The sequence below is a fragment of the Polypterus senegalus genome, chromosome 8 (assembly GCF_016835505.1).
Source record: "Polypterus senegalus isolate Bchr_013 chromosome 8, ASM1683550v1, whole genome shotgun sequence".
Lineage (NCBI taxonomy): Eukaryota > Metazoa > Chordata > Cladistia > Polypteriformes > Polypteridae > Polypterus > Polypterus senegalus.
Genome location: NC_053161.1, coordinates 37,133,166 through 37,145,665, shown reverse-complemented (window position 1 = coordinate 37,145,665; position 12,500 = coordinate 37,133,166). Strand labels below are relative to the sequence as shown.

General features: G+C 35.1%; 1 protein-coding gene and 1 pseudogene across 11 annotated transcripts in view; both read right to left on the bottom strand.

The window, feature by feature from the left end:
* The window catches only part of foxp2 (forkhead box P2), a 525,031-nt gene that overhangs the window by 280,026 nt on the left and 232,505 nt on the right, over positions 1–12,500 (bottom strand). For all 11 annotated transcript variants that reach the window (XM_039760959.1, XM_039760966.1, XM_039760965.1 and 8 more), the window contains exon 3: positions 12,067–12,149. The gene's annotated coding sequence lies outside the window, so the exon portion shown is untranslated. The remainder of the gene's footprint in view (positions 1–12,066; positions 12,150–12,500) is intronic.
* Positions 1–12,500, bottom strand: part of LOC120534545 — a 56,112-nt pseudogene that overhangs the window by 38,770 nt on the left and 4,842 nt on the right.

Sequence of the window (12,500 nt, the reverse complement as noted above, 5' to 3'; positions counted from 1 at the left end):
CTATTGGAATGAAATATAGTTCTATATAAATAAATAAATAAATAAATTTCCTACCACACCCACCCTTTCACCCCTGTACATTGGAGAGGAATCTCATTTTCACAGCAGGTGCAATTATCCTATAAAACACATAGGAGTTCTGTGCACCGTTTTTCATGGAAGATTAAAACTCATCAAATGTATTTTAAAAACTTTTAGTAGCCTGTGGCATTCCTCATCTGCAGTGGTCCATTACAAAATGAACACCAGGCAGTTCAAATTGTGCACAGTTTCTTTAATAAGCCTATCAGACAGTCTTTTATAACGTTTTCATATGGAGAGGACAATGGGAAACAGTAGACTTGAAAGTGATGTAGAAGACTTTCATCAATCTTTTACCATTGATTTCAGATAATATTAGTTATCCAGGGTTCATTTTGAAAGCAGCAAACAGTGTGCACACAAGCCCATGGATCTGCTCCAGCCATGGAAATGAGTGTTGCCTATAGGGGATAGGATGAAGACACATGGTGGAGAAGATTAGATAGAAAACTATATCTACAACCTTTCAAAATCAATTTTACATATTTTTACCTCTCCGGTGTTAATTTTGTAATCAGCAGTCAGAGGACACACATTTTAGGTCTCTACAGCAGCCATGGAAAACGAGCGTCCCGACCAGTGGATGACACATGCGTTTTAATTAATTCCAATAATTTCTTTTCCTTCTTTTTTGTTTAAAAAAAAAAAAATCAGCTTGCAGAGTATAGCAGCCATTTACCATAACCACATTGTAAGATTTACATGTTTCACCAAAACAGTCCACCTTTAAGGTACAGCTGAAAAAAAGCTAGAAAGGTTTTGCAGATGTCCAAAGAAGGCATCGCTTGAGCTTATGGCTGTATTGACTATCACTAAATATAGGGTGTGAGCAGCACTTGGCACAAAGAAAGCACAAGAATTTAGCAGCAGTATTGCACACCTTTGTGCTTCCACTTCATGTTGGCACCACTGCTATAATGTATGGTTGCCCTCTCCAGTCATCAAAAGGAATAGTCAGTTCCTCAGGTCTGTCCAGGACAAGAGAAAGCAAAATTCCTCCCGTTCTTAACAATTAGAGTTGCTTGCTCCTTATGACAAAAATTAGTTGTGCAATCCAAAATAATTAATATTTGGACAGCTTGGTGTCACTCAGCATATGCCCAATTATCTTATTACATATGCAATTAGTTTTATCATTTTGAATTGCTGAGCCAAGGTAACTTATGTGGGTGCTGGTGCCAATCTTAATGTGTTCTATATGCCATTTCAAAAATGCCATTCTCTTCAAGCAAACAATGACAATCAGACTAATCAAAAAGTGAACATGAAAGTCTGCTGCTAAGGAAAATGCATCAGAAGACATCACATAAATGAAATGGGGGGATGAACATTATTAGCAGTCCTAGCTCTGTCTTGTTTCTCACGCATGAACAGCAATCCCCCCCTCAAGGAGATTTCCAATTGATTATTTAGTTAAGTAATTTGCAGATCACTTCTCTTTCATGTAAAGTGAGGCACAGCATTTCTCGCATTTCCATGGTGTTGGGAAATCCCTTGTGTGGATAAGTAAAGTTAGTAAAGAAAGAAAAAAGTTTTACCAATACGTTAAAAATCAGTGAAAAACATGCAGCTGCATTTAAATGTAAAATGCATCTTTTCACAAAACATGCAAATATGTGCAAAGGAAATGTGACGTGATTTTATGACTGTGTACTGGTGTCTTAAAGGTATTTTCTTTGTGTATGGATTTGTACGTGAACAGTTTGTAATAAGTGAGCTCTTTATGAATATTGATCAGAGTGATATGTGGTTCGGTGTGATTGGGGAGTCGGTGATGGCTCTAGACCCCCGTAAGTACATGCACAGATGTAAGCGCTGTTGGCAACATGTATGTTTAAAGCTGGTAATCTGAAAAAGGGAGATTTGTGTGTATTCTTTAGTTGCTTCTTGGTGCTGTGAGTAAGTAAGTGAAAATTAGAGAAAGACACTAAAAACTTTCATCAATCCCAGCTGTAGATGTGAATATCTGCTATTGATTCCATTTCAGTAGCGAAGCATTAACAGAATTTTGAAAGCTATAACTGGCATCATTTTGTGAACAATTTATGATTAATGCATGTTATTTCTTATAAGAAGAAAAATATATACTAGTTTCTACAAATTTTTTTTTTTTTTTTGCCATACTGCATACTTTTACTTCCAAATCAAGATGTGCCCAGCTAAGCTGAAACCTATATCAATTAATGCAGACATCTGGAAAGGCAACACTTTTAAGAGTTGTTGCCTGCTACTGCACATAAACTCACAGTACAGTTACCTTTTTTATTCACATGGTTTTGCGGTTTCTCGTCAATAATGTATAGTATTTCCATCCACATTATGCTTTGTTTAGTCACATCTTCATAAAAACATACTATTTTTATTAAAAAAAAAAAATTACAGTAAATACACCCATCTCAAATGGGAATTTACTACCCAAATGCATTTTTCACAGCACACTTTCTTCTTCACTTATTTTGTCCACTAGCTGAACAAAATTATTGGGACACCTGACCATTATACTGACAGGGAATTTACTGACATTGCATTCAAATACATAGACTTCAATATGGAGCTGGTCCATCCTTTGCAACTATAACAGCATCCACTCTTCTTGGAAGGCTTTGTGGAGTGTTTCTGTAAGAATTGGTGCCCATTCATTCTGTAGGGCATTTATAAGGTCAGGCATTGATGTTGGACAAGAAGGCCTGGCTTGAAATCTCAATCCTAGTTCATCCCAAAGGTGTTTCACAGGGTTGAGGTCAGGGCTCTGTGTTGGCCAGTCAAGTACTTCCACACCAAACTCATCCAACCATGTCTTTATGGACCTTGTTTTGTGCACTGGGGCACAGTCATGCTGAAATAGAAATGGGCCTTCCCCAAACTGTTCCTGCAAAGTTGGAAGCATAGCATTATCCAAATTGTCTTGGTATGCTGAAGAATTAAGATTGCCCTTCCCTTGAAGTAAGGGGCCTAACACAAACCCTGAAAACAGCCCCACGGCATTATCCCTCCTCCACCAAACTTCACAGTTGTCACAATGTAGTCAGTCAGTAATGGTCACTGACTCAGAGAACAGAGAATTTGTCAGTGATTTGTCACTCCATAGAACAAGTTCCCACTGCTCCACAGTCCAGTGACGGTGTACTTTACTTCACTCCATCCTATGCTTGGCATTTGACTTGGTGGTTTGAGGTTTGCATGTAGGTGCTGGGCCATGGAAACCAATTCCATTAAGTTTTTGTGCTTACATTAATGCCAATGGAAGTTTGGAACTCTTTAGCTATGGAATCAGCAGAGTGTTGGTGACTTTTTACACACTATGCACCTCATGAGTCATTGACCCTGCTCTGTGACTTTATGTGGTCTTCCCACTTCGTAGCCGAGTTGCTGTTAATCAAAAACACTTCCACTTTTTAATAATCAGCAGGGATGAAATTTCATGAACCGTCTAATTGCAAAGGTGGCGTCCTATCACAGTACCATGCTTGAAGTAACTGAGCTCTTCAGAATAACCCATTTTGTTTCACAAATGTTTGTAAATGGAGACTACATGGCTAGGTGCTTGATTTTATACACCTGTGGTAATGGGTATGACTAAAACACCTGAATTCAAAAAGTAATACTTATCTCAATACTTTTATCCATAGAGGTGTATTTGTGACTGAGTGCTTTTGACAGCAATCATTTCTCATGCCATCGTGTGGCATTCTAAATATGGTAATAAGAAATTCAAGTTAAGCATTTATTACTAAGTAGCTGAATGTATTAAACTTGCTACTGCTTATTTATTGTAATATGTATGCAGTTGTAACATAACATTTAGCACTAGATGAGAGCCTATTTTGAACATAATATGGAGAGTTCACAATGCACAATCTCACACTGTTTCTCAAATGTGGATGTTAAAGACAACACCACATTGAATGGAGTGAGGTAGTAAAAGCTAATCTAAAACAAGGTTATGAATTTTCATTTACACGTGCTGAATGCCTCAGTTAAATCTAGAGGAAATCAAAACTAGCATACACGATAAACAGCACAGAAATGTGTAACATATAATAATCAGTTCCTTTAGTGTCTCAATAATGACTTAATGTTTGTGTTAGCTTTTTATTTTGATTAATTCAAGATGAGTATCAATTATTTTGCACTTTGTTAAAGTAAAATATTTGAAGAAATGCAAAGCAAAGAGTAACTGACATTTCATGAATTGATGAGCAAATAGTACAGTCATACTAAATTCATACATAGTACAAGTTGTCAGAAAACCTAAACCCTGATCATCAGTTTTGCAAGTATGAGTAGCAAATCTCTTGGTCCTATAGTAATCAAAGTATTCAGTGAGATAAGTGAAAACCCTGACATTTCATTTTTGTAACCAATCTTTCAGTTTAGGACCTCTAAAATGTCAGGTCTGTTGTTTGCAAAAAGAAAATATTTTCTAATATGTTATTTAGGTTTATTTTTTGCTTGTTGTGCTTTCTGCACTTACAAACAGCTGTGCAGAGCACCCACATTCTTCTGAGTTAATGTCATTTCAAAATAAATAGCTAAAAAATAAAAATGTCTAATAAAAGAAACACTGTCAAAATTACTGGATAGTGAACTAATCTAATCAAATTTCCATTTATATTAACCTTTTCTGTTGCCAATTATTTCTATAATCTACAAGTCTCACAGCTCACCAGGAGGGCAAAATCCTTTAGACTGAATTGCCTTCAAAGGCATAAAATTGCTTTTTTCTAAAATCAATGTTTCTTCCATACCAATTGGTGTTAATAGTGTATTTAATTCATATGAGCTCTCTGAGACAATCGGCACAACATCCTTCTTCCAACTAGGTCTGTTTAGCAGTTTTATGTACCTTTTTCAATGTATTACAGTTTCATCTTTTTTAATCTACACAAAAAAAGTTCTTGCAAAAAACAGCAGACTAATGTTTAAAAAAAGAAAATTGACCACTAAAATAAGGACCACCTCAACACAACACATGAAAAAATATAATTACAGAGAAGCACAATTAATTTATTATACTAATACGAGCAAAAATGACACAGGAAGCACAGTTAAATTTGGACAATTATATACAATTACATTCAAATAAAATATCTTCAATTTTGCTTTGAAGTAGCACCTTAAGAAACATCACAGGTGTTACTTTAACAAATTCTTAAAAAAAACCAAAAAGAAACCCGTATATTGTAAGGTCATTTAAACTACTTTTAAAACTGTACAAAGATTATACTAAGCTCATGAACCAGAAAAGCAACACAAGTTTAGAGAAATGTTATACACTACTCTCTTAGATAGACAGATAGAACTTTATTTGCTAGGCAATGACTGGAAAAAAGTCCTTTTTTTTATATAAAAAAAGCTGATTTTTTATTTAAGAAAAGTAAACCGTGATTTGTAAAGGATGCACAACTCCAACTTTTTTATTAAGTCAAGGGTAGGGAATCCATTCCTGGACGGGTTTATCCATTCCCGGGAATTCAGGAATCCTGGGCGCCCGGGGATGACTCAGTGCATGGGCATCTCGCATGTGAACGGTTTTTGGAACGACCAACACTTATTTTTAATAAAACTTACTGCAATATGTTGACACCAATAAACGACTAACCTTATCCACAAGCAGTTCATGCTGTCATACAAGTACATGCATCTAGTTAGTTGTGGTAATAAGAGCATAGAAAGCACAGCGTGTCCAGTGTGCGGTCGTTTAAGCGAGAGCGCATATTTACGCAGGGTGAACCAGCCGCTAAGAAAGCGGGCACTGCCTCCACTGAAGTAGGTGGCACAGTCATCAAATACTGATACACTTGCTCTAAATAATGCCCGCACTTGCCGTTGCTCTGAAACACCGACATTTCAGCTTTTACTAATGCATCCAGTTTCCTGTCATCATTTTGTGATGGCAGGTTTCTTGGTACAGATAACGCGGATGCAACAGACTGACACATTGCAATTTCATGTTGCTGTTCAAAGCTGTTGTCTGACAGACGTCAATGAAATCTGCCCCACCCTGGCATTCGTGAGCTGCAGAGTGCAGACTCCTCCCAATCCATTGTGCTCAGTCTTAGTGGAAGTCGGGAGACCGACTGCTGCTGGTCTGTTGTTCACTGAATTAATCGGCAACACACTACACTGTGGGCAAAAAAAACGTGCCACTTAATTATTTTCAATTATAACTCTGTTATTTCTTGATCAATTTTTACACGCTATATATCCGAGCTTGGCCGTTCCCAGTAATGCAGGAATGAAAAATGTCCGGGAATCCCTGGATTCCCTAGTCAAGGGTATATATATTTGGTATTATTCCTTCCAGAATTTACCGAACTTTAATGTGATTTTGTTAGATTTTCAGTTTCTTTTTCTGTTTTTAAATTATAAACTAAAAAATATCAAGAACTCGCGTCCCACAAGATGAGACTTTGTGCCAAGACATTTAACCACACCTGGGGCCAGAAATAAAACACAAAGAGTAGATGACAAAGACGGCTGCTGTACAGGCTTTTAAATGTTCGAAGCGCCGCGCGAGACGCAGATCATATCAGATCATATGGCACAGCAGCAAGCCAGCAGCTGATCAAGCAAAGAGGAGGTTTTAAAAAAAAACAAAAAAAAACAAACCTGTATTTGTGTCCCATTGTATCACTGTTTAAGAAGGGGTTTTGGAGGAGCGACCGCATCTCCTTGGGGCGCGTTCATCCCCCCTCTTCACAAAACGAGCGACAGCGATGCATAGTGGCTGGTGCACAGAGCAGAAAAGGGGTGTTGGCGAGCAAAGTGAGCAGGGTGTAACCCCCTAGTACTATCTAAAATCCTTAGATTAGGCCTACTCAATGTGATTCCTCACTGTGAAATTAGTCCACAGCAGTTAGCCATAGACTGGTATCAAGAAATCTTCATTAGAGGCACACTTCAACTTGTAATTATACTCTGTGCTTAAAATTACTACAGTGTTTTCCCAATTACAGGTAGTCATCAACCTACAACCACCTGTTCTAACGGACAGGTCATAAGTCAGTCTGGATATAAGACAGACCAGTATATGCATTCAAACCTGACCAAATGTATAGTACTATATAATAAGTGCCTTGAGTCATATTGTTTACTTTACTTTCTTTAATACCATCATTCTTAGCAATGTGTAGATTTTCTATTATTTTTTGTAAATATTTTTTTTTTTTTTTAATTATTACTGATGCTTGCATGAGTACCAAACTTACCAATTTCACAAATCCTTTCCATGTCTGTGCTATGTTACATCACCAATGTGAGCCTCTCCCAGTGATCTTGTTAACTGTGAGAGTAGGAATTGTACCAGCAGGGCTTCAACACTCATAGGTTTTCGGTTTTAAAACTCCAGCCTGTTAATAATTCGCATTAACAGATGAGGGTTCTGTGTGGTTTTATTACCCCTTTGTGGCAGTTTGCATGAAGCAGCATATCGTGAGTCACAACAGAGAAGCTTAGGAGGTTAACCAGATTCAAAGAGAAAGTGCAGTACAGCATGTGTGGCAAACACTGGTTATAAAAGGTTAACTTAAATTCACATGGAATCACACTTGCTTTCTTTACTCCCGGATACTGCTTGATCATCTTCATTTTTGTGTTAAAATCAATTGCTTTTTTCCTGTAATTGCAAGACAAACTTAACTGAACATGGTCAAAACCGCTACAGTTAATAAACTGAGATTGAGATGAATGAGTCACGGCATACAGAGCTGGCATGGCGAAAAATGTAATTTGCCTGTGAGACATGGTAGCAGTTGTAAGTCGAATGGTCTTAAGTTGACAAATACCTGTACTTGATTCTTCCTAACCTGAAGAAATTATGCTTTCATGATCAAAATCATTAATGAATGAATCTCTGACCGTACTCATTATTTACCAGCTAGTAAAAAGTAAATGAACAAACCATGTTAAACACCACTTATGCTTAGAGCAAATAAAACAATAGTATTCTGTCAACTAAAATTATCCAAAAGAACAGGATTTCCTTTAAAATCTAAGCCCAGGAGCTAGGAAACAAGGCATTAAATTAAACAAAGAGCACAATAACAGAAAATTAGACTCTTAGTGATAAGTTGCAATGAAAACCTAGACACTGCCCTCCAAAGCCTAGTTAAGGGAGATTTGTTTAGACTTAAGTAATAATATTAGTCCATCCATCCATCCTCTTCCACTTATCCAAGGTCGGGTCGCGGGGCAGCAGCTTTGTTCTAAAGCTGGCTTTGCAGCTTTCCATTTGCCTCTGCCCCACTGCTGTAAATTGATGGGTTACCAGAGAGTTACCATAAAGGGGCAGAATGCACAGGAATAGTCACAATTATTTTGCAGAATGATGTTTGATCATCCACTAGATGGCAGCAGAATACTGTCCTGGGAATTATTCAGGCTTAACACTGTAAAGCAGATCATCTCAAGTCACTCCAAGTTTGAACAGGAGTAACTGTATTAACATACAATTCTGAGCCCAGGTCACACTGGGGTTAACATCAAGCTAAGCTAATTTAGAAATTTCAGAACCTACTAAAGCAGCTTTGGTTTAAAGATCTACAAAACCTTGAGATGTTTTAATAATTTCTACTGCTGCCATTGCAAATTTGGAAGACTCATATTTGCATGAAAATAAATTACAAAAAACTAGGAATGTCGCAAGAATGGAAACTTCACTACTAAGATAGCAAAATTCCAAAAACATAACAATACTAGCTTTTTTTATGAAATAAAACACCATGAGAAAAACTTTGGTATAAACTACATACAAAAAAGACTCACAGTGATGATGATGCAGCAACACATCAACAACACAAGTCAAAAAGAAAAACAGCAGAAGTCACGTCTGAAAACTTTTTGTATTCAAGGTAGGTTGATTTCAGAATGTAATAAAAAAGCATTGTGCTTATTATTAAAAAATAAAAGGGCAAAAGCACACAAATATGCTTTCATTATTGCAACTTGTATGTAATACAAAAATTGATTTGTGCGTGCTTTGGGAGCACAATAATGTGACTGATCAGATAGGAGTTATAATCATTTAACTTGTAGTGTCACAAACTTGAAAGAGGAGATAAAATGATGATGAGATTATTCCATTTTTAATACCATGTCCAACACAGTTCAGATAAAGGAACATTCATTCTCAGATTGTAATGAGTACATCCACAGATGTTTGTTAGAGCACCCATTCATTTTCAAACCGGTATATTCAGTTCAGGGCCATGAGAAAAACCTTACACACATCTGCAATTATGCATGTACGACTGTGGGACACTATGGACTGGCAGCACTAACAACAGTTCTAGTAAGTAAAAATCGAGGCATGTTTTGAATAAAGTGGCTATTTGGCTTGTATGCCAAGATTATTAAATGAGCTGCTCCATTTGTTAAATTAATTTTGTTTTTCTCTAAATATTTGTCGAAACCTGCAGTACAGGCAAAACAGAATACTTTTCATTATGGAAAACAAATATAGCATAACAGTAAAATTTGACAAATGTGACAAACACAGCAGAAAAAGCACACTGTATGTCATATATATGAATGGTTAAAATTAACTGACAACAGAAAATGACAGTTCAGTTAATTTTCCAATTCTGAATGTGTCCTCAGTATAAGCAATAACAAACTCTGATCATTCATATAAATTGTTTTACAAGAGTTCTGAAATAATGGACAAATGTAAAACTGACAAGACAGATTTCACAAAGGAAGCCATAAAGATTAGACAAATGTAAAAAAAAGGATGGGCAGATTTGAAGGATTAATGCACCAAGTGTCTGTGACATTGGACATTTGAATTTGACTCTTGTTAAATTTTACTCTTTAGAAAGTTTAACCAGCTAATGATGAAAATATTTGTCTTACAATATGTTACAAACCTAACAGAGTGATTGTCTGACTAACTAGATTTTAAAAGCATGTTGTTAAGAGGTACTTTATAAGGCGACTGGCCAAAAAGCCTCTATTCTTGCAACTCCAATTAGTTTTGCAAACTCATTCTTATAATACACGCTTTTGTTTTGTACTAATGTCATTAAAATTACAAAAAAGAAAACAAAAAAATTAACATTTTAAAACAGAATGCACATTTTAAGTTGTGGTGAATGTGAGAGGTTTATATATTGCTTCACATTCTCTCTTAAAATTGCTTTTCAAATTACTTGTTTAATTATTATGTGGCAAAATAATCTGAAAAGAAAAATTCATGTATGTTTCCAAAACAGAATATGATTTTTTCCATAAACCTCCAAACATGGTATTAAAATATCCTTCCTAAAAAAAAATGTACTGAATTATGAAATCAATGTAAAAGTAAAATGTTAGACCATTTGTGACATTTGCAGAAAAATAAGGAAGGTAAATTTAGGTTATTATATTAAGAAAGGGCTGCATTTTCAAAAGTTTCATTCCTCTTTCAAACTCTCCAAACTACTTAGGACACTCCTACATAAGAACATACTTAAAAAAAATATTTGGCACTGAAATGTAATAAAATTGTTACACCTACTCTGTAATGAAACAGCTTACATTTAAAATGTGAAATCCAAAGTTGTTTCACTCTCTGCAGTATTTGAGTATACTTTAACTTCACTCAGCAAATACTCAGGTGCCATTTAAAAGGTAAATCAGTAAGACAATGTCAGTAATTCATAAGCTTACTGAATACTGACAGACAGTATTAGAACAATAGAGCTAGAATCATAGAAAAGACACTTCTTAAATCAGACAAAATGTTCACATCCATTTGCCATTGTGTTTTCTTAAAGATGTAGGAATGTGAGATGAACAGCAACCTCTCAGTGCATTACTCATCAGGAACATGTTCGCTTATCTAAAACTACTCACAAAGACTTGACTTATATGACCCTTCTTTAACGGGGTCAAAATTTTAATAAAAGACCTATTGCTAAGCAACTAACAACATTTTATTTTCTAAGTATATGAATCTATTAAGTCAAAAATACCAATGCACATGAAAAAGAACATTTGTATAATTATATATACTTTAGCTTAGGATGCAAGTCAAGCAGATGAAGCAAACGAGTTTTAGATAATTAGCTACTAAATTAAATAAGCAACATTACCAAAATGAAAGCTGAAAAAATAAAATAGGGAAATAAACTAAAATCATAGAACTGTTGGGAGCATATTTCTAGATACAGATCTTAATTGCAGGATGAAACTGTTCTACAATCAACAACTTTTGAATTAGAAGTCATGGTGTGAATCAATGGCAATGGTTTCTCAGTGCCTTAAGTTTGAAATCTTATATTAGTGAGTTTAGATAAAAAAAAAATATGAAATACCGGTATTGAGTTGGAATCCACATCAAAAACAGCATGGTTAAGATTAATACGTTTTTTTAGACTGGCTACTGTTAGATTTTTTTGGACAGGAAAGAATTAAATTCTCAAAATAAATATAGTGTATATTTAGATATTCTGGTGCTTGATTAGTCTGACCCAGACCATCAATTTTCACTGTTTTAATTTCAATGTTTATTAACAATACTTTGTTTATAGTATTGTAATTTTAAACCCTTGACTGACTACAAAACACAGCAAAAACAAAAGTATGTCTGTAGCTAGTTACTAGTCAATGTGTTAACTTGGCACAACTAAATTTAAAAAACAATGAATTGAACCATAAACATATAGATTATTGCCAGCTTTTACTAGATTTTGTTCTTTAAACATTATTATACCTTTGCAGGCAGGTGTAGAATTTAATAATATACACTGATTTTGCCCTTCATATGTAAAGCATAAACTTGAAGTTAAAGAACTGCATCACTTTCATTGCAAGTAATCAAGGAAGTGAAAGTCAAATGAGAAATAAAGGACACAATTGAAAATAAATAATAAATACCATTTTCAGAGCTTTTTTGAGTCAGAAAATTTTCATTGGAAAGAACTAATGTGAGGGTGTTACATAAAAAAGTTTGACTGCTGGTTGAAGAAGACATCCCTAGCAGAATTATATTTTTTTACTTACCTCTAATCTGTGAAGACACTAGATCTTAGTACTATCTGTGCTTATCACTTTAAGGTATCACCAGTTCCATTATTTTTTTTCCCCTATAAAAAGACAAATAACCATCATCATCAGAATGTTCTTCTATTACATGCAATGTTAGAACTCTTTTAGTACAAAAAGCAAATGTTCAAACCAAGTAGGAGTGCTTAGTTTTGTTTTGCACTGGAGAACAGAGATATTTCGTAATGTTAACTTAGCTGATAATAACAAGATGTACTACATTTTACAGTCATTTATTACATACAAAAAATAAAGAGTTCCAGAACTGCTGTATCGACTGAACAAAGGGTTACACTTTCAATTAAAAAACCTCTGCAAAATGAACAATTTTAAAATGTAGTTTCCTCCACTGTAAAAGCAATTATACTGTTGTATTATAAATTACAACAACG